Genomic DNA, 22,109 nt, shown 5'->3' with positions numbered 1-22,109 from the left:
CTTTTTATCTCCTTAAATTCCACTCTACTTCTTTAAGAAGCCAAGTTAAATAAACACCCTGACTCATGACCTCTTCACATTATCAGTCCAGTTGTTTCTACCAATTTCCAAAGAAAGGAAACAGTGATTGTAAAGTCACAATTGTATTTTAAAGTAAGCAAGATAAGGTTTTTCAGAAAACAGAGATTGCCAGTGAAAACTCCCTTTAGTTCTTAAAATTTAAGCATATAATTTTACAAATCAAATTTTGTAAAACATGCATAGTTGTTTAGCACTAATTTTTAGAGAGTTTGATAACCAGGTCTTCATTGATGGAGTGATACTGGCTCAGTGACTCAATTCTTCTGAGCCTTAGTTTCCTTATCTGTAAAATGGGGAAAAGTATTACTTTGTTAAGGTTTTGAAACAGATCTACCGGGGTGAAATCCTATGGCTATAGCTTAGATATGGTTCAAGTGTGCCTCCCAACGATTCACATGATGGAAGCTTGGTCTTCTGTGTGTGATGCTGGGAGGTAGTAGAAGAAATTAATGGAGTTCTTACAGAGTGAATTAGTTGTTATAAAAAAAAAAGCAAGACAGGCTCCTCCCCTCCTCTGGATTTGTTTCACCTTGTGATCCTTCTCACACCAGCCCTCACCATGATGCTATCCTCCATTATGTGATGCAGTCAAGGGGGCCCTTGCCAGATTCAGTGTCATGCTGTTTGGACTTTCAGTCTCCAAGACTCATGTGATGAAATGATTTGAAGCTATTATTATTTCTACTGAAAAATATTGGCAGGAGTAATGTTATCAGAATAAAATATCTGGGCTGCACCAATAGGTGGGAAATGATTGTTGACAAGAAGAATCATGTTTACTCAAGTCCAGTCTTGAAGAAGATAGAGAGAGTAGCTCCTCAAAGCTTCATTCCCCCAGGCTCAGGGGCGCCAAGGGCTTTTTATGGGGCAGGAAAAAGGCAGTGAGCCTGCCGGTTGGGCAAGGTCTTGGCTGTGGGAGCCTATGTTGTCTCCGGAATGCCCCAATAGATTTCGACCTCCTGAGGCTAGTTCCTAGGGAAGGGTCTTATAGATGCTGTCTCAGCTCTGTGAATCTTAAGAAAGGTTTAGCAGTTAAAATTTAGGTGGAGCTTCAGCAAAAGGATTAGAGAGTGGGGTGGAAAGGCAAAAGAGAAGGTGGAGCAAAGAACAACTTCAAGAGACCCCCTGTTATAATAATCTTTCAATTTTCCTTTAAGAATTTAGTGTATTAAAATATTATGAAAAAAAAAATCACTAAAATGTGTTTCAGTGCTCAAATCACCAGATTTGGACTTAGAAAGCAGGTACTTCTTTTGGCCTGGGATTCTGTTAAAAAAAAAAATTAAGACAGAGAGCTTTGTGTACCTACAAAGTTTGGGAACTTCTGTGATAGAGCCTTCAGTTTTAAGTTTTTCTTTGTAAAAAGCACATGTGCAGGAAACAGGGCACTGCCTACAGTTCAACAAGGCTCCGGAGGCTAATGAAGGCCTGAGAAATTTGTGTGTGGTGAAGCTTTGCAAACTCAGATTTATCTTGCACACAAAACCTTTGATAGTCCAAAGAAAGGCATAAAATATCTGGAAGAGGTAGGGATTTGCATTTTCCATAATAAACTAGAAGCTGCTTCTTCACTTTGAAGTGTGTTCCCTTTTGGCTTCTTGAAAGTTTCTCTGCATTAACAATTTGTACTGATTTTAGTTACTGATGAGCAACATTGTTTTGGTGAGTTCTGATTAGCACATGAATACCCAACTACAGGCCTGAGGGAATGCAAAGCAGACACATTTGCAATTGAATATCCACTTAACATTTGGGCTGGAGTTTGAAGTCTCAATCAGTTTCCACATCCACCACTACTCTGCTGGGACTCTTGCCCAGATGTGAGTCTCTTGGGATGCAAATGCCTGTGTTCAGAGTTTTATGCAACACTCATTGGGGGACCGTGAGGCTTACACTGCCAAGTGAAGGTATGAATACTTTGCTCCCAGCTAGAAAGTGACTTTCCTCTGCATTCATTTCTTTCATTTTCTTTCTATTTAAGTGCACACCAAGAAAGCAGGTATTATCGAAGAGTTTATAATAATGAAATAAGATAATATTACTCCCACCTAAAAACCTTTTCTCACTCCTTCAAGAAAAAAATCTCGAAACTTTTTATTTTTGAGGTTGTCTATTAGTCATCTTCATAACTTTAGACAATATGCTTATAATGCACCAATTTCTTGACATCAATTTTAGACAGTGATTATTGATGTCTATATTGGGAGGAAAGCTTTTTCTAAACCCACTTAGAATTGGTTGGGGATCTACGAATTAACTGAAAATAGATTAATAGGAGGAAAGTTTACTATGCAAGTGGGAGTACTCAGTAATAAGTAAGTCACTGAATAGCCAGAGGGAAAAGTTTATATCTTAAGAAAAAAAGAAAAAAAGAAAGTTTAGGGCTTCAGTGGGAAAATGCAGAAAGTTCTATAGTCATTCACTTCATATACAATGTGATCCCAGAAGAGGAGCTGAAAAATGACTGTTGCCTGCAGATGCTGTAGCGGTCATGACAGCACTGGACAACACATGACACGTCATGGTGGCCATGATGGTGTAAAAAAACCTATGGTGCTGTGAACAATCCATAGACACAGCACTTAGGGTTAGGTGCAGGACCTAATACTTGATGATAATAATAATAAATGACTAGGTTCCTGATTTATGTATTTACAATGTTAGACTTTCATCAGTACTCCTACCACATATATATATATATATATATATATATATATATATATATATATATATATATATATATATAAATGTTTACTGTAACACAATATGCCATGTGATCCAGGAGCAACCTCATGTATCTCATGTTTACTGCCTCTCCTGATTGCACCATTTTCTCTTGTACTTGATTTAATCTCATGTTTTGCTCATCATGGCCCCCAAGCATAAAAACCCCACGGCTAATGTTGTCAGTATGAGGCCATGTTGAGTGATTGATCTGGAAACAAAATTAAAAGTGATTAAGGACTACAAAGGTGGATAATCAGTCATTGCTTACCAGTCAGGCATGGCCCCTTCCACCACAGCTCTGATCTTGAAGAACTTTATGATGTTCCCACAATGACAAAATCACCTAATAATGCCCTTCTCTGCTTGTACCCACCTCATTAAGCCACAAGTGACAGCACTGGTCTTTGTGATGCCAATGGAGAGATGAATTCGCGCTTCCCTGGGGTCAATTTCTTCCAAACAGGAACTCCCTTAGGAAGTCAACTGGCAAGCTGTATTTTCAGGAGGTTCTAAAGTTGAAATTGTGTTTCTTTCTGTGGCTGCTGATGTTCAGATGTTTCTAGTTTCAAGTAATTTTCATACCACTTTGGTGGGCTGTTAATCCCTTCATTTACTTCATTTAAGACATCCTGGGGAATCTCACCAACAAGGAGCGGGGTGGATCACTCTGGAGAGAAGACTTCTGGAAGTTGGGAGATAAGCAAGAGGCAAAGGGAAAGAAGACCATAGATTAAAATGAAGAAGCAAAGAAAAAACAAAGATTCATGGTTGGCGCATGCTATGAACTCAGTTTCAGAGTCAAGATTTTAAACATTTGAAATTAAGGCATTTTGAGATAGTGGAATGAAAGGGATAGTTAGATGGTGAAAAACCAGCCTGTACCTCAGAGCAAAGCCTGTCCAAGGAAGGGGGCGTGGCCCTTGTCCTTGGAAAGACCCACAGAGCACTCCTAGGCACATTCCCACCCTGCTGAGTTGTTTACATACAAATAACAGGAGAGATCTGTTGTGCCAGGTGTCCCTGACTCAGTCAGGCTAGGTGGGGACCATAGCAACCCGCTAGCAGCCACCAATCAGCATGAGACTGGGAAAATACCGGGAAACTCCCAGTAATTTATGGTGGTTGATAACATTTTGGGAAACCATGTAGTTCAGCACTACTAGCCTCGTGGCTTAAGCCAATCAGTTCAAACAAATCCCTCTCTTGTACTAACCAATTACCCCTACCCAACTTGTTCCTGCCAGTAGAATGTGCTAATCGTGTTTTAGAGTTGTTTTAAGATTTTCCCTCGGTGTGTGATGATTTGCTAAGGGATGCTATGATGTATGTGAAGTCCCTGCCTTCTCCAAAGACTGTATAGAGCTCAGGGCCTCTCAGCGTCACCAGTTGCTGTGTGCACGCGGAGGACAGGAGCTAGCTCACAATAAACACCTCTTTGCTGCTTACATCAATCTTGGTCTCTGGTGGTCTTTTGGGGGTCCCAAATTAGAGCATAACAATGGATTTTCCATTGTATGTTTGAATGCCTTTGCTGATGGCATCTGTGTTATTCAGCTTTTTGTTGCCATGATGAAATACCAGAGGAAAAACTTAAAGGAGGAAAGATTGATTTTGCCTTACCTTTTCAGAGATTTCAGTCCATAGCTAGTTGCCTCTGCTGCTATGGACCCATGATGAGGAAGAATATCATGGCGGAGAGGACTTGGTGGAGCTGAGCTGCTCCTGAAAGCCAGAATGAAGAGAAAGGACTGGGAGCATAATATACCCTTTAAGAACATTCCCCGAATAACTTATTTTCTCCAACTAGATCCCAACTCTTAACATTGCTGCATACTAGACCTTCAATGCATGGGCCTTTGTAGGACATTCCAAATCCAAACCATAACAGCATCCCATACATGATCTGTTCTAATTGTTGCCAGGTAGCACTAAAGTCAGGAGGAGGAAATAAGGCTAAGTGGATAGGGAAATTGGCCCCAGGGTCATGTGAGAAATAGAAAGCTCAGTGGTTGTGAGGATGGCCTTAGGCCTGAGTCTAAGCAACTCCATTTTAAAAACTCCAGTTTGAAACCTGCCATCTCACCAGGCACACCTACGGAGCCCTCCAGTATGGCCTCAAACAAGTTACTTCCCCTTGCCCTGATAAACAGAGTGAAGCCTCGGGCAGGCTGTCCTTGCCTGATAAGCAGGAAAGGTGAGAAGATCAGGTGGGGACCACCAGACCAGAAGTTTCTGACCCCAGGGTAAATGATGTCATTGAGAAATTCGGTGGTAGCTGATAAAGATAGAAAGTCAAAGTCAAAGCCCACAAATTTAGTATAAATAATAGAGCTAATGAACAGGAATTCAGCCAGCCTAAACCTGGATGTACTGAGCTGGAGGGCCTGATAAGGACCTGGACTGATATCCCATCACTTGTCATTGTTTTCCTGATCCTCTAGGTGATCCTCACCACTCTCAAACTCTACCACCTGTCTCAAACCTGGTGAGAGCCGCAACTTCTCCCTATGGCCCTCTCCTCGACCAGTTGTCCACTACACACCAGGAAAAGCCTGCCTTGGTTCAGGACCCGATGACCACAGTCTGAGTGTGCATCTGCTGGACTTAAAGCCTAAGGCTTAAGACTTTTGATCTGACATTTGAACTTAGCATGCAGAAGGGATATCTGCCATTAGCCTGTCATGACTAAGTATATTTGCAGTTCTTAGAATTAATCTAGAATTGTTAGCAGTGAATTAATTAATCTAGAATTGTTGGCTGTGAATTGATTATGTCTATTGCAGTGCCTAGCATTAAGGATTATCATTTTCTTGATTAAGAACCTATAGAGGGCTGGGGATGTGGCTCAAGAGGTAGTGCGCTCACCTGGCATGCGTGCGGCCCGGGTTCAATCCTCAGCACCACATGCAAAGAAGTTATGTCCGCCAATAACTAAAAAATAAATATTAAAAATTCTCTCTCTCTCTCTCTCTCTCTCTCTCTCTCTCTCTCTCTCTCTCTCTCTCTCCCCTCTCTCTTAAAAAAAAAGAACCTATAGAGTGAAATTGTATTGAATAATTTGAGTGAATAAAGCATTGAAAGGGGCAGAAATTCATGGACATTCTTTATTTCTCTTCTCGACTGTGTACATCTCAATTTTGCCCCTTGCGACAGTGGTCCATTTTCAGAATATGGTATCTAGCCTTAATTGGGATGTAAGATCCAATTGTAGCCATTTGGAGATCCACTCAGAGCCATTTTAACTCTAGCCTTTCCCTTTGCTCTTCCCAATTTTAAAATTAGCCAATCATGTAGATTGTAACCCTGAGCTCCTCCTATCAGAGCAAGGCGGAGTGCTGTATTAGGGATAAATAAAACAGGCAGACTACCCACCCAAGTGTGCTTGCTTGCTAGACTTTGTTCGGTAGCACACGCTTCTGCAGAAGTAAAGTTTGCCTTGCTAAGCTCTTGTGGGATTCTTGTGCAGAGACAGGACACAGGATTCTCCTATTGAAAATCATCCCCCAAGTAATTCTCCAGAGTTCCAACCTTTCCAGGTCTGGATGATGATGTGGGTGATCTTTTTCATTCTTATACATTCAGTAGGAAGCAGCATTTATTAATGCCAGCAGTGGCCCAGTGTATTTGTATCCAAAAGCTGAGCCTCAAGTGTGGGGTGGGGGTGGGGTTGCCTTATAGACCCTCTTATAAACTTGTTACATGTTAGCTTCTTTGTAAAATACATGCTGATTAGATATATTGTACTATAGACTTATAATAGAATTGTGACAGTTTCATGCTTAACAGTTACATTAGAGTGGCATATGCACACCGAATGTGACACATCACCTTCTCTTTGTTCTAGGAGACAATGCACACATAGCTACTGAGTGTAGCATGTACTTTCTCTCTGTTCCAGGATAGCCCTGGCCATATTCCCCCCTTTGACACTCAGATCCCCTCAAAGAGCATCATCCTGATTCAATGTCTTATATTTCCATAACATCATAATATATGTGGCGCTTTTTTGGTTCAACCACACCCTCCTTGAGACTCCCTGAGACCTATCTTATAACCAGGGTAGCAGGCAGGGTAAGAGTAGGCAGGCCCTTGGGCTGGGGTTGTGACACAGTGGTAGAGCACTTGCCTAGCATGTGTGAGGCACTGGGTTCGATTCTCCGCACTGCATATAAACAAATTAATTAAATAAAGGTCCATCAACTAATAAATAAATAAATAAATAAATAAATAAAGGAGTAGGCAGGCCCCAGCATTAAAATCATGACACTCATGAGAGTTTTGAATCCCCTCAAAATTGAAAATCATCCCCCAAGTAATTCTCCAGAGTTCCAACCTTTCCAGGTCTGGACGATGATGTGGGTGATCTTCCTCATACAATCTGTGATTTTTCCTATGATCTTGCCTTCATCATCAATTTGTAAGCAACAGTTTATCACATTAAATTTCCCACATACCTCACCTTGAGAAGCAAGCAAGTAGTCTAAGAGCAAACAGTCTTGATGTTGTGGGATTCCCATGCAGAGAGACAGGGCACCTGAGTGTTCATTAGGAAACAAGCAGTGTATTATTTGTACCGTCATTAGCCCAGTGGATTTGTATCCAAAGGCTGAGTCCTGAGTGGGGTGTTTTAAATATTTCTTATTAGTTCCTCCTTATTTGATAGCTCTTTGTTTCCCATATAAGAAATACATATATTCTGATTGGGCATTCTATTTCTACAGTATAGAGTTACAACCGTGTTATAACAGAGTTGTGGAATGTGCCTCAGAATGAAGCTCACTTATTTCAGATGGTCAACTTGCATGGTGCAGCTGGATTGGGAATAATTTTCAGTCATGAGAAGCTGGTTTCACTCTGCTGTGGTGAGTCCAGGGGACCAGCTCAAGCCACCCTCACTGCAGTAGGGTTGGATAAAATGAGAGCAAACAGACCCCTCCAAAGGGGCTTTAGGAATTGGATGTTCTATTCTTTTATCCAAATAGCACCTCCTGGTTTAAAGGGGTGGGCATTTGTGGTCAGGTTTACAGATAGCCATTCCCTAACCCAATGGTGTATAGTGGTCAGGGTCGAGCAAAGAACCTGCATCTGCTTCCTCAGAGTAATGTTGCCCAATTCCTTTAGATCTCCTTGTATATCACTTACAATCAGAGAAGGTTGTCCATGAAGAATTTAATAAGGGGAGGATTCCATCTCACTAGTAGGGCTAGACCTATTGTTTTTTTTTATACCAGGGATTTAACCCAGGGGTGATTAATCACTGAGCCACATCCCCAGCCCTTTTTTGTATTTTTATTAAGAGACTGGGTCTCACTGAGTTGCTTAGGGCCTCACCAAATTGCTGAGGCTGGCTTTGAACTTGATATCCTCCTGCCTCAGCTTCCCGAGCTGCTGGGATTACAGGCACGCGTCACCACATCTGGCTAGACCTAATTCTTTTTTATTTATTTATTTTTTTGTATCTTTTAATTTTATCTACATGGTGCTGAGGATCAAACTCAGGGCCTCACACAAGTGCTCTAACACTGAGCCCTAGCCCCAGCCCCAGCCCCAGCTCCTAGACCTAATTCTTAACAAAGCAAATGGCAACACCTGGTCCCAGTGCAGGTGGGTTTACTGGGACAGTTTGCTTTATTGTAACTTCAGAGTTTGGTTCCTTTGCTCCACCTTCCTGGAGTTCTGGGGATGGTATGCAGTGTCTAACTTCCAGGTGATCTTCAACCCCTTTGCCACCAATTGTACCACCTCAGCCATGAGCCCTGGCCCATTATCCAATCCCATGGCGATTGGGATTCCAGAGGAATGATTTCCATTAGAAGAGATTGGGTTACTTCATGTACCTTTTCTATGTGAGTAGGGAAGGCCTCTACCCAGCCTGAGAAAGTCAACAACAACAACAACAAAATTAGTAAATGTTTATGCCCCAGACCCAGGGGAGCTCAGTGAAGTCCACAACTACATTTTCAAATGAAGCCCCTCCAACACTTTGTACCCCAGGAGAGGCCTTAAATCCCTGACACGGGTAACTCCAGGCAATTGTTTGCACACTGTTTGGGATATGCTGGAGAGCAGGGGAATGTAGAAATGGTGGCGCAATGTGGTCTTGAGAGCCCTCCGGCCATTGTGGGTTTCTTGGTGGAAATGCTTAATGGAGGCTGGGGTTAAGGCCTCAGGAATTTCTTTTTGGCCATTTTCAAATCTCCACTGTCTGCCTGGGTGTTAACTCCCACTTTCAGTTTTAAACCAGATGCTCTTGTGTTGGAAATGGGGTCCCCGTCCTGCCAGTGGTGTAGGGAATAGGGCAGCTGTCAGGGATGCTAGATCTCTCGTCCCCTTAGAGGCCACAAACTTTGCCTCTTGGTCTTCTTCATGATTTCCCCCAGATGACTGTGGTGTTCCCCTTTGATGTCCTCAATGCTGCACGACTCCACCGTTTTAGGAGCCCATAAAGCATCTAAGAGTTCAGGATTTCTTTGCCATACATTATGTCTTTCCCTCCTGAGTTCATTAAGACCTTTTCTTTATATAGAGCCCTGTGCACATGGAGGGTGGTGAAGGCATATTTAGGGTCTGAATATATTGACACATATTCCTGCTGCCAGTTGAAGGACTTGGGTCAGCAAAATGAGTTCTGCTTTTTGTGCTGAGTTTTTTTTTTTGCAGAAGTTTTGCCTTGATGGTGGAATTTAGGGTCACCATGGATAACCCAGCAAGGTCTTCTCCCTCTTCCACAAAACTGCTACATCAGTGAAGTACTCAGCATTGGAATCTTTGAGAAGCTGGTCTGTTAAGCCTGGTTGGCTGGAAAACACCTCATCTGTGATTTTGATGAAGTCATGATCTGGTGGACCTGGCCCAATAGGCGGTAGGGTCATAGGGTTTAAGGTCTGCACTATTTCCAGGTGGATGCATGGATTTTCATATAGCATTCCCTGACACCTGACCATCCAGTTATTAGTCAGCCAATTTTGCCCCTTTTACTCCATTAATGTAAGCACTCAGTGTGGCACTCAGACCATTAATTATTGTCCTAGAAGCAGTTTATCAGTCTCTGATGCTCACAGGGCCATAGCCAGAAGAGCTTGTAGATAGGGTGGCCAAACTTGGGTGACAGAGTCAAGTTGTTTAGAGGGGTATATCACTGGATGACACTGACTCCAACATTCAGGTCAGGACCTCGACTCCAACGCCAGTACCCTGGTGTCCACACAAGAAGAAAGGCTTGAACGGGTCTGGGAGTCCCAGGGCGGGTGCCTTGGTGAGGGCTAGCTTGATTTCCTCCAAGGCCTTTTGTTGGGCCTATTCCCATAACGAAGGTTCTTGTTCTTCCTTTTTGGCTTTATGCAGGGGTTTTTGCCAAGCTAGAGAAGTTGGGAACAGATTCTACAGAAACCTGCAGCTCCAAGGAACTCTGGAACCTGATATCAGGTTGACAAAACAAGAATTGAGCAGATGGCCTGTTTTCTCTCTGGGCCAAATTGACATTGTCCTTGAGACAGGTGAAAACTGAGGTATTTGACTACTTATTTCTTGACAGATTTGGGCATTTTTACTTGAAACCTTGTAGCCAGCTTCCCATAGAAGGGTGAGGAGTTGTCATGTCCCTTCCAAACAGTCCTCTTGCATCTCTCTGGCCAGCAGTAGTTGTCCACATACTGGAGCAGTGTACAGCTATGTTTGTCTGCTGGGAATGCTTTTAAATCAGAGGCCAATGCAGTGCCCAAAATGGCTGGGTAATATTCAAATCCTTGAGGCAGACTGGTTTATGTCAGATTCTTTCTCATATCTTCATTCTCAGGATATTCTCACTGGAAGGCAAAGATTGGTTGAGTTTGAGGGGACAGGAGGATACAGAAGAAGGCTTTCTTAAAGTCCAGACACGTAAGAAAGGCAACTTTAGTGGGAATGAGTCCTAGGAGGGTACAAGGGTAGGAATAACTGGAGGTAGGGTAATGGTGGCCTCGTTTATTGCTTGTAGGTCCTGAACTGGCTGATAATCATCTGGTCCCAGCTTTTGGATTTGCAGGAGATATGTGTTCCAGGATGACTAACAGGGTTTGGAGGATTCCATACTTCAAAAATCTCTCCAGGCGCCCCTGGATCCTAATTTGCGCCTTGCAAAGAATTAAATGTTATTTTTGGTGAGCAGGCTCAACCTCTGGCTTTAGTTTTGCTATTATTAGGGGTATGGTTTGGGCCAGTCTAGTACCATTGTCTTCAGCCCATACCTAGGAACCTTGAAAAGAAGCTCAGGTCCCTGTTATGGTCTTCCTGTGAGACTGTAGTGGTTCCACTTTTCTCCTTGGGGAACCTTGAGAGTCAGGATTTTTGCTTCTGGGTCAGGGCAATTTGGCTGTGAGAGCTGAAAGTCATCTGGGCCTGGAGTTTTTCTCAATGGATCCTGACCCATTAAAGCCACAGGGCAGTCAGGGAGGTATAGAAATTTGTGAAAAACTTAATGGCTGCCTAAATTGCATCATAAAGGCAGTAAGAAGGCATGATGAACTACAAGGGTGGCTAACTCTGGCTTCCACAATAGTGGCTTGTCTCTGTGAGAGGGGCCCACAGGTTGAGTCACCATGGAATGTTCTGCCCCAGTATTGACTATGAAGTCCATGGGCCAGCCAGCCCCTCACCCCCACACACATGGTCATTTGGACTGCAGACTCCTAGGGGCTTAGCAAAATGGAGCCTGGTCAGTTCTAGCCTTCATTGTAGTTTCCCATGGTGACCAATTCAACATAATGATCCTTAGGGGCTTCATAAGGTTGATGTAGTGATTGGTACCATACTTAAAATCACTTGGCCTCTCTCTTTTCATCCATAGACTGGGCCATAATCCTCTGACTATTGGGGATACTCATTCTTCTAGTGACTTTCTTGATGGCAACAGCAATCACACACATGAGAAGGGAAAAAAGGGAAAGGAGTGAGAAACCACTTTGTCCATCTCTGGCAACTTTCCTCCAGAGGCAAGTCTTAGCATTGGCAAGTCAGTGTAAGCCCCTGGCTTAGACCAGGCTCATAGAAATTGCACCGAGCCTGGCACTGTCCTAAGCTGTATGTGGATCTCCATGAACCTGCTGATCAGGACTCTGCACTCACTTCAGGCTCAGCCCATCTTGTCTCATTCCGTCACCATTCACTCCCATTCAAAATGGGCATCTCCAACCTGCCACCAAGTACCTTAGAGTTACAGTTTCATCTCATGCAATGAAGACTACTTGGGCAACTTTGGTAGGTGATCAGTCTCCCTTTCTGTTACTTATGGGCAGGGTGACCTCATCAACCTGGGTTTCTACCTGTCTGAGAGGCTGTGCTTCCTGAGCTGGTAACCAGGCCCCACCAGATTCCTTTACGCCCCTGAGGTTTCTGTCCTGGGTGGGCTAATCCCCAGTGAATCAATCAATCTACTGGCACCAGGCAATATCACGTCTCCTGGCATCCCAGGGCTAGCACCCCAGTGACAAGGAAGGTGAAATCACCATCTCCGAATCCTGGACATGAGCCCCACAAAAACATTGTGGGGGCCTGGGGTTGTGGCTCAGCGGTAGAGCGCCCACCTCGAATCTGTGAGACTCTGGGTTCCTGGGTTCAATCCTCAGCACCACATGAAAATAAATAAACAAAATAAAGATATTGTGCCCATGTGTAACTAAAAAAATATAAAAAAAACCATTGTGGGATTCTTGCACAGATAGGACACTGAGGCATTCGATAGAAAACAGCATTTATTATTGCCAGCGGTGGCCCAGAAGATTCATATCCAAAGCTGAGCCCTGAGCACAGCATGGCATTGCCTTATATACCTTATGTTAGTCCCCCCATTACATGTTAGTTACTTTGTTTTCCCTATATGAGTAACACACATTCTGATTAATATTCTATATTATATAGAATTACAACAGAGTTGCAACGGTGTCGTGTATGTGTTATGGCAGAGTTGTGCATATGCACTGAGTGTGCCCCACAGCCTTCTCTTTGTTCTGGGAGTGGGTGTGCACCTCACTACTGCATGTGTCACTTCACTTTCTGTTCTTGGAGAGCACTGACCACAGAGCTACTTCTAAGCATGTGTGTGATTCCTCGCGGCACTGCAGTATTTCTAACAGTAACTTCCTGGGAAGCAGAGCACAAATAGCAGCTCTGGATTTTTGCTGAGAAACTTACGAAAAGGCTCTTTTTAAAGTAGGACCTATGTGACCTGGAGTCCCTAGGAATTCAGGACATATGTGACTTGGAGTCCCTGGTCTCTCCAAAGAAGAAAAAGTGTCTGATCAATATTATGATTGACGAAAATGTGCATGAATACCTCGTGGACACTGAGTGCCTTACCCAGGATTGGGCAGGGTGCTGACCTCCTTTATGTGGCTCCTGTAGAGCCACATAAACCCCTGGACAATAGCCTCATGGGCACCTCTTTCTTGGGACTCTTCTCTCTTTGGAGCTCTGCTTTCTATTACTCTAATAAATCATGTTACTTCACTCTCACTCCTGTGTCCATGGATTTCTTCTTCAAATTAATGAGATAAAGAACCCACCCTACATCTGTGATCCATGTTATAGCTCTGGTACAGCTTTAGGAAAATGTTACAGAACAAAGCCCACCCACAGACATGGAGGTTGAAGTGAACATGGAGGTTGTTGGGCACTAGTTCTTTGTGACCCCACAGGAAGAATTTTCATCAAGTAGCACACAGTCGTAGGCAGGAGTTTATTGGACGACAAAAGGAGACTCTCAAAGGAGAAAGAGAGACAGTGGGTCCTCTCAGAGAGGACAGGGCTGACACTCCTCTGCCCTTTGTCCTCCAGTTTTATTGGAGATCTTAGGGTAGTTTCCAGAGAGTCCTGCCCACGTCCGTTTCTTGACTTTTGACTGAGAGCAGAATTGTATCAAGCCCTCCATTCTCATGGTCTTACCCTACGCAGGGTAGATTTTACGATTATTATGACTTTCTAAGTATCCAAAGACAATTCTGAGTCACTTTGGCCCATACTAACCAGTTCACATTTTATGGTTGGGGGGGTTTGCTTCTAATTATTCGGTGTCCCTGAATCTTGGAATCTGGTCTGTTTAAAGGTCACAAAAGTTCCCCCTTCAGAGTACTTTGTCTTTTTCTCATCAGTAGGAAGGAATCTTTGGGACTGCATTTTTCTTGCAGATAACGGGTTGTTTAATGAAAAACCTAGCATATCCTATTGCCTTAAGCCAGGACAGGGCCAGAGTGGCCTACAGTAAATTCCATTTTAAAAGAAAGCTGTGGGAGTCAGTACAGTAGGCCCAGTCCATATAATTATCCCTTAAACCTCATGTTCCCATAGACTACCTATCAGGAAGCACCTAGGTTACAATGCTCACTGATAGAAATATTTGGGTCAAATTTATAGGGAAATAGGTTTTTTTCAAAGCCAATTTTGAAGGAAGAGAGAATAAACTTATTGTTTCAAAAGTTCTATCTTAAAGATCTCTGAAGCTGAGCAAAACTTTTAAAGGATAAGAAGTAGCAAGTGAGATAAAGAACAAGAAAGGTACCTATGTAGATTCAGCTAGCCTGTGGTAGACAGGCCCAGGGAAGGGGCTATCTTCACCATCAGCCTCCTTGGCCCCTGTCAGGTGGAGGGTGGCTGTCCCTCAGCTTCCATTCTGAGCACAAGGCAGTTGCTCTTAATTTCAGAGCCCCCCCCCTCATTTCAATCTGTTTCACAATAATGACTTGTCTGAAGTTTACCGGAAGCAAATCACCTTTAGCTTGCAGGACTTTGACTAATCCCTGTAGAAGAAGGTGGCAGTGAGACAAATTAGAGTCCCAAATGGGAATTGATGCTGTCATGTCTTAATTTTTAGTGATGCTAAGTCAAGAGGTTGGAGAAAATTTGGAAATGTTAATTTGGAGGGTTGGAACCTGAAATTAGCACGACTAGGAAGGTAGGAGAAGAGAGAATTTAATGAGGTCTTCTAAAATGTGCAAGATGGCATAATATAGTCCAGTATACAGTTGAATAATAAAAGTCAAAAATCATGAACAGGAATAGAATCTGAGAACCCACAGAACGTGTTCCAGTTTTCTGTGGCACCATACAGTCTTTATACTGTTACCTCCTTCTCTGATCAGAGATAAAATCTCCTCAAATGGGGACTGATTATTTACATGAATGCAGCATGAAAGTCACTAGATTGAAGTTTACTTTGATGGAATTACTATGAGAAATTCAAATTTTTAATATCCTCTTAAGACTAGGAAATCAAAGACCTCGCCCATCAGATTTCACCTATAATACCTACATATTTGGCTGAATTTCTCACTCCTCGGGGTGCTATAAATTTTTAAGTTTCTTTCACCTGTCAGCAAGCGCCTTTTTAACTCTCCTGTAAGTCTGGGAATTCTGTAAGTTGGTTATCAGGCTGGTATTTCTAATAAAGCTTTGGGAATGTGAGCTCTATAAAGTTAAGCTTAATTCCATAAAGCTGCCTTCTCATGCCTCCTTCTATGCAATTCAGCCTAAATCTTGGTCATATAACTTGGTTATGGTAGGAAAGTAAAATGCCCGACCCCAAATGTTTCTTTGACTTACTTTGAGTTAGTTGGTTATTCAGAGAATCTACAGACCTCTACAGATATGGGAATGACTCTGTAAAACTGTCCACTGTAAAAAGAATTCAACATCTAGTGAAGTAAATAACAAATACCAAGGGCAGTTTTTCTTCCCTGATTTTTCTTTCCCCTTTTTGCCCAGGAGGAATATTTACACAGGAAAAAGAGATTGGAGTCAGACACAGGAAGGACCAGGGGTCTGTAACCGGGGAGACTTGATATGCATAACAAGACAACCCTTGTTTCCTGTGCATACCCTCTCCCCAATTTTCCAGAGCCTGTTCTACTCCCCTTTGCTTCAGAAGCCCAAGCCTCTATTCCTTTATAAGGGTCAACTATGTTGTCCTTCTTTGAGTCTAATACTACTATGCATGTAACAAAATTTGTGTGTTCTTTTTCTATTTTATGTTCATCGTCAGTTTATTTCATAAACCAAAATTATCAGAAATTTTAGAAGGAAAATTTTCTTTCAGAAGCAAAGACACGAATTCAAAAATTAGGGTATTTGCCAGTAAATGGTTGGAGTTGGAGAATATTATACTGAGCAAAATAAGTCAATCCCACACAACCAAAGGCTGAATGTTTTCTCTACTATGTGGATACTAATTCACAATAAGGCAGCCGGGCACTAGAGAGGAATAGTGTTATCATAGATTAGGTAGAGGGAAGTGATGGGAGAGGAGGGGAGGGGATGTGGGGATAGGAAAGATAGTAGAATGAAACAGACATTATAACTGTATGTATATATGTAACTGCATGACCAATATGATTCTGCAACATGTATACTCAGAAAAATGAGAAATTATATCCCATCTAAAGTATGACCTATCAAAGTGCATAAATGCATTCTATTGTCATGTATAACAAATTAAAACAAATAAAAAATTAAAAAAGAATTTCCTACATCACTATTTTTTTCTGATTGTGTCCTACTACAATAAAGAGAAATTTTTATTGAATCTATTTAAGTAACTATCTTGCCCATAAAATAAGAATTCTCAATAAGTTTCTAAATTCTAGAGAGATCAGGCATCAAGAACTGAAACAACTGTTTCATTCTCATTAATAAAAGTATAATCTACAAAAATTTGCTTGAAATACAAACAGTGTAGGAGAAAAGAGCAATGAGTTCCTTATATCTAGTGATACTAGTGGTGTATCCTGTTGGATTGCAGGTTCTTGGAGACCTAAACAAAGACTTGAACAAGACACACAGAATGTAGATTTATAGAAAGTGAAAGTGAAAGTTAACACTCGGTAGAGCAGGAGAGGCCTGAGTGTAAGAGAGTGGCCAAGGCCAGTATGATGTCTGCATGAGTCTTGTCTTTTATGCTAACTTGTGCCTCATTTCCATCCCTGCAGACCTGGTTTGCCTTATTTGTTCCCATTGGGGACTTTATTTTTGCCAAATTAGAATATGGAACTTAAAGCAGTAGTTGCTATGGTAATGGGACATACAGAACTTGTGGCAGCAGTTGCTACGGTGATAAGCCCTCCATGGTGGGAGTTGTCATAGTAATGGGATTTATTGTAAACAGGAACATGATGACTCATCTCCCCATCTCATACTCCAGTCTGCATTTCTCTTGTGCCCTGCCTCTGCCATCTTGACACCCCTAACCTCTTACCTCATTTCCCCCTGAGAGACATGGTACAAAAATTCTTTTTTGGTGGTTGAGGGCTAGAGGTCTCCTCTTCTGTAGTTGCTTCAGCCTGGATAGACTCTGTCATTCCTGCTTAACTGGGGATCACAAAACTCTTGCTCAATCCGATGAAGAGGAGAGAACAGGGGACTTGTTTTCATTTGTGGGATCAGTTTAAAACTCTGCTATAGCCCCAGTTAGAGTTTGATAGCCTCTAGACAAGAAGAGATAACACTTTGTTAGTAGTTTTAAAAGGTAGCATCTGGACAACAAAGCCAGAAGGAGCATCCAATGGTGTCCTGCCAAGGGTAGAAACCATGACATCCAATCCAAATTTTAACCATGATCCCAGACAGCCCTGATTGATGGAAAGTTTGCTGCTAAATCCTGGAGGCATGGTCTGTTCATTTCTTTGATGAATATCCAACTCTCCCAGGGTTTTCCATAAAGATGACATTTTGCTTCCGGGAAGAGACACAGTCTCCTCTTTTCAGTGGTTAATAGATCTCTGTGGTTTTGGAGAGTGACTGTTGCTAATTAATCTATTTGGTTGTGAAGGGTAATTATGTCTTTCACTATTAATTATTTTCTCTGGACTATAAGACAAACTCTGAAAATAGGAGAGGGACAGTTTTACCGAGTCATTCCTACATCTGTATCTATAGATTGTCTGAATAACCAACTCAAAGTCAGCCAAAGAAACATTTGGGGTGGGGTATTTTACTCTCCCACCATAACCAAGTTATATAATCAAGATTTGGGCTGAATTGTCACTATTTGAGAATAGTCCTTCTATCTCTGTGCTCACCCTAGTGGTTATTTCCAATACCACCATGAGTGGAATTGTTTATTCCATTCAGCTTTAATGGTGCTCTTAAAAATTGTGATTTTGCAGGTCAATATTATGTTCAAATTGACTGAGGACAAACTTGTGACTCTATTAGAGTCCTTTTGTGAGGATTATTATTAGGCACTCCCACTCAAGAACCCTTTCTTTACAACTTTCTGGTTTTACTTACTTTTGGGAAGACTGACACAAGTGTACATCTCTAGTAACATTAAAAGAACCATTGTATTTTTCTTTTAAATATACATATATGGTTATGCTTTGCTTATACTTTATTGCCAGGTTTTAAGGCCAAGTTGGTTGAAAATAGACATTTTTTTTTTGGTCTACTATTAATATCAGCTGAGATTCCTCAGTGGTCACTCCTGGGAACCTGTGAGAAGCCTCTTTGCTTCTCTACTCTTCCTCTACCAGTTGTGCCATCTACCTGTAAGGATAAGGGTCCTGATGACCACACCTGGCTTCCCTTGGAAACACCAGGGATTGCACCCTCTCCAATGACTGTTCTCCTTGTGGAATTTACGCTGGTCAGCTTCCTGTTTTGTAGGGTCCTCATACCCCGCCCCCACCGCACACCAGCCACACACACCAATCAGGAGTTGGATGACTCACTGGAGTTGTAAGGCCCTTAGATGGCTCTTGTGTTCCATGGACACTGGTTGACCTTAGAGAGAAAGGCTCAAATTATTGGTCGCTTTATTCTTGACCCTTTTACTTTGTTGACTTTGGTCTCCAAGTTTTGGTTTTAAACATCTAGCGCAGGCCAGTACTACCAGTCTCAAAGTGGGAGTAATGGGTCTTAACTTTAATGAGTATGATTTTACAGTCACCCCTTCCATTTAATTGGACTCAGTGTTAGTTCTGGGAGTTGGCATTATATTCTATCTGTCTTGGAGGTGATGGTTTATTATCTCAAATTAGCTCATCTATTTTGTGAGAAGTAGTATTTCTGCTAAATATTAGCAGGCGACAGATATACATGAAATTGACAAAAGCAAAATCATATTTTGTTTATATCATAGCTTTGAACCAGGAGACAAAATGTTTATAATAATACTAATGTATCCTATGTATTTATTTAGCCTCTATAAAAGACCCATAGGTTTCTAAACTCAATGACATATGAAACCATTTGCAAACTTTACTTTCTTTAAAAACTTTATAATTTACCCAAGAGTTTACTTAATTTATTATGCCCCTTTATTTTGAGATCACAGTAATCTTTATAACAAAATCTATATTTTTGAATATAACTTTGGGTGAGCTTAATTCTAGTCTACTTTGGAACCATCTTAATATGGAGCAGGTGAGAGATAGAGCCTCATCTCAGGTGAGGCTGGCCTTTTGACAAATATTAGTTGGTGTCTTACTTTGAAGCAGACTTTTACCTCTTTTAAAAATATCATTCTATGGGCTGGGAATTTAGCTCAGTTGTTAGAATGCTTGCTTCTCATGCACAAAGCCCTGAGTTCAATCTCCAGCACCACACACACACACACACACACACACACACACACACACACACACTATATCCAGTACCACACACACACACATACTACACACACACACACACACACACACACACACACACATCATTCTACCAAGTTCTCATACATTTCTTTCTGAATATATGTGACTATTAGTTAATACAACATAATTAATGTATAAATTAATACATCAATCCAAAATAAGAATCAAATGGAAAGGCTAAGAGAGCTTGTAATTTGCTTTTTGTGGAAAAAGAAGGCAAGATATTTTCATATTCCACATTATCAATCTTTAAACACATAAGGCTTTCCATATTACCATCGAAAAATACATGTAAATTCCTATCCCAGTGTAAAGAGTTACGTAAGAGATTTTTACAAACATGTTATTTTATAGAATTTAAAGAGCCACAACAGGGGCTGGGATTGTGGCTCAGTGGTAAAACGCTGCTCACCTAGCACGGGAGGAACCCGGGTTCTACCCTCCGAACTACATAAAAATGAAGGCATTGTGTTGTGTCCATCTACACCTAAAAAATAAATATTAAAAAAAAATAAAGAACCACAACAAAAGTTCAGCTTTCATTTCTTGCATATTTTGTTTTCAGAGTTATTTCTCTTTACTCGTACTATTTCTCATTGACATATATATATATAAGCTTTACAGAAGAAATGAAAAGAAAGGCAGTTTTGGAATGTCTGCTATATACTGGCATTTTGTAGCAGTTTAATACTTGTCATGAATATACCATCCCATTATTTCCAAAGACATGTGCCTCTTTATACTAATAGTTTTTTTTCAAGATGGTATAAAGAACAGAATTAAATATCTGTAGTTCTTTTTTCTTAAGTATTAGAATTCTAAAGTATATAAATTTAAACTTATGTTTAATTATAAATGTGTTTGTAATTTCTTACTTAGAACTGACTTAGATTTTTAATGAATGTGTATTACTTAACATCACCATAAGGTTGTAAATCACCAAAAAGATTTTGGAAGCTATTTTTAGGCAGACATATTATAAAATGTAATTATTACTGAGATTGTTGGTCAGAACAATGACTCAATTTGATTAAATTCAAATATGTGTTCTTTTTTTTGCCCAGAAGTGTAATTTAACCAATAATGTCAATAACAAATATCTAAGGGCTTACTATGCAGCAGATATGTTCTCAGGGCTTTAAATAAGTTAATTAATTTAATCCTCTCAGCTACTCCATCTTTTTTTTTTTTTTTTTTTAATCTTTGGGCTGCTAGGAACAGTAATAACCACTAGCCTCCAACTGTTAAATACAACAGTAATGCCAGATTGACACACCTGCAAAATATAGTTTTAAAGCAAACACATGATGAACTGATGTTCTATGAAGGCTTCAAACTAGAAAGCACGTTTTAAATATCAGTAGTCCCTAAAGTGCCTAGCAGAATCCTATGTGTGATAGAAACAGGGCTTGTTTGATGCTGAAGGATTGGTTTGAAGCAGGTAGTTGGGAAGGCTGCTCTGAAAACTGCTGTTGCAGCCTCAGGAGTTTCCATGGAGTGCAGCCCACAGAAGTTTAGTAATTAGAATAGATAAACTATGGTTAAGTAGCCTTTCAAAGAGTCACAAAAGATAGCAAATCCAAGGTCCATCATGACTTGAGCCAGGAGCAAAGACTGCAGATCTAGGGTTTCCTTCAAGTCTAACACTGTGATATCTGTATGTTTTTGTCACCTGTTTCCTTGGGATTTTCACCTTTTATGTCAAACATGTGGTTTGGGGTATGTTTTTTTTATAATCGACTGTTCTTATTGAATGAGTTGTTTATATATTGTTTTAAACAAAAGAATAAAACATTTTTAGTTCCTTCAGGAAGCATTGCCGTAATTCAACCCTGCGTAACTGGGATTTATAATTTATATAAGTTGTATAATCTTAAACATTTAGTAGATATGGTATTAACTTATTCAATTAATAAACCCAGATAGAATAAACATATTTAATATGCTAACATTTTTTAAACCAACAATATGAAAAATTTTATTTCCCCAAATTACATGAACTTTAAAGGCATTTGAATTAGTTTCTATAGTTTTAAGAATATTGTATTCATATAAGTGCTTATTTTTCTCAAAGTAAATTAAAATAGAACTACTTAGAGGGATTTCCTGAATTAATTTCTCAATTCCCTCATCTGAAGGTAGGAAAAAAATCACACATACATAACATTGTACATACTTAGATAAATATATAGAGGGCTGAAAACAGATTTCATTCTAAAATTTCATGTGAGTTTAGCATAAACACAGTAATACAAAACTTGTCAGCTTATGTAAAAGTTAGTTTTAATCCTCACTCCACTTTAAATTTTTATCTGAATTGTATTTGTAGCAGATAAAACAAGTTAAAATTATCTGATTTAATAGGAGGGCAAAAGGTTTTCTTTCTTTTTTTTTTTTTTTAAACCAACATTAGTGGAAGAGACTTTTCAGATTTTCAGAAGTCATTATGGTTTAGACATGAGGTATCCTCCCAAAGCTCACATGTGAGACAATGCAAGAACGTTTAGAGGTTAAATGATTATGAGGGCCTCAGCCTAATCAGTGCCTTAATTCTTTTGATAGGAATTAACTGCGTGGCAACTGTGGACAGGTAGGGTGTGGCTGAGGAGATGGGGGTGTGCCCTTGGGGTTTATATTTTGTCTGTGGAGAGGGGAGCTGTTGCTCTCTCTGTGCTTTTTGTTACTGTGTCC

The sequence above is a fragment of the Ictidomys tridecemlineatus genome, chromosome 14 (genome assembly GCF_052094955.1).
Source record: "Ictidomys tridecemlineatus isolate mIctTri1 chromosome 14, mIctTri1.hap1, whole genome shotgun sequence".
Classification (NCBI taxonomy): Eukaryota; Metazoa; Chordata; class Mammalia; order Rodentia; family Sciuridae; genus Ictidomys; species Ictidomys tridecemlineatus.
Note: the sequence above shows the minus strand (reverse complement) of the source record.